The 1567-nt window shown below is 36.9% G+C and overlaps 1 non-coding gene across 1 annotated transcript; it reads right to left on the reverse strand.

Moving 5' to 3' along the window:
• Positions 1-854: 854 nt before the first annotated feature.
• LOC141571985 (U1 spliceosomal RNA) lies at positions 855-1018 on the reverse strand. Its single transcript, XR_012497019.1, has one exon. It is a non-coding gene; the product is annotated as a U1 spliceosomal RNA (small nuclear RNA).
• Positions 1019-1567: the final 549 nt, after the last annotated feature.

Consider the following 1567-nt stretch of genomic DNA (forward strand, 5'->3'; position numbering starts at 1 on the left):
TACCCATTCATTTATATCGCATCCGTGGCTGATTTCCCACTACACAGAGTTAGGTAACTGAGGCAGAAATTGGATGGCCTGCAAATTCTGAAATACTTACTCTCTTGCTCTTTACAGAAAAAGTTTGCTGGCCCCTGGTTTAATCTTTTCATCCCACTTCTGATATCAACATCGGGGGCTGGTCCTCCCTGGCCCATCTCCTCTTAGGCTGATATTTTAGAATAGGAAGTTTAATCCTACTTGGCTCATTCAAATTAACACTAATTTAATAGACTGGGGATCTATTTTTTAATTTGTTCAATTGCTGTATCTTGAATAACAAAGCAAAATTCAGCAAAACTGAAAGAAAATAGGGAGGCAGCTGTTAGAGAGGACAATATTTATCCACTGACTTTATTCAAGAGTGTACTCCATCCATATGCATCATTCACTTTCTCAGGATCTCTTTATCCCATGGTGAGATAATCATTGAAATATCAGTTTTTTTTAAATCTTCTTTTCAATTGGTCTATTTATTTTTAAGTCTTACTCCTTGTAAGCTAGGAACTATTTCTTATTATCTCACTGATTCATCTAACTTAATGAGATAAAGTTTAGAGATCTGCAGTCAGTAATGACTTCAGCTTTTTTATCCCAGTACTGGCAATATATAAACACATGCAGTGTTCACATTTCTTCAACTCCCATGGCAAGATCATTGCCAAGAGTACTTTAATAAACCTCTTTAACTTTAAAACATTATGGGAGATATTGGTGTGATAAGGCAGGAATGCACAAAGATCAGCAGTCATTTTAAACTCTATTTACCATAATTGGAGAATACTTTGAGGACGTCTTTTTTATTTTTATTTTTTTAGGGGAGAGCGCGAACAGCAGTCCCTCACTACCACAAATTATGCGTCGAGTTTCCCACATTTGGGGAAATCGTAGGGGTCAGCACATCCGGAGTGCAACGGATAAGCCTCGCCCTGGGAAAACCACCTTCGTGATCATGGTATCTCCCCTGCCAGGTAAGTAAGAGGACATCTTTTTTTAAGTTTTGAAGGGACACACTTGGTTTATTGCCAGTATTTGGTGTATATTACCAACACACATACGTAATGCAGTAAAGCCATACTTTTTTTGTATGTTTCTATATGAAACTCCTAATCATCCTTTCAAGTGAAAAAAGTCATCCAAACACATAGGATGTGCAATCATTTTCAGTCTGAGACCATCCATGGTAATAATTATTATTGACTCATTTCTGAGACTAGTGTATTTAACAAGAGCCATGGATAATTAATAAATAACTCAGAGATATTTCGGTTACCAACAGAAACCTTCATTTCCTGTGTTCATCTATCACTTTTTCTTTCAAGAGATATCATTTAATTGGATCAGTTTTTCATGAGCCAATATGGAGTGCCGTAATGGAGAAAAATTTCATTCAAGCCACCTTAGAGATTGTTAACATTTATAGTTTATACAGGTCTTTGGTTGCCCACCCCCTTCTTCGGGGCATCATTCTTCCCTTCTTCCATAGTAACACAATTCCAGGTACTTGATTTGGTTATAATGGATCTTG

This window comes from Rhinolophus sinicus, chromosome 2 (genome assembly GCF_057876585.1).
Source record: "Rhinolophus sinicus isolate RSI-liver-muscle chromosome 2, RSI-T2T, whole genome shotgun sequence".
NCBI classification, from domain to species: domain Eukaryota; kingdom Metazoa; phylum Chordata; class Mammalia; order Chiroptera; family Rhinolophidae; genus Rhinolophus; species Rhinolophus sinicus.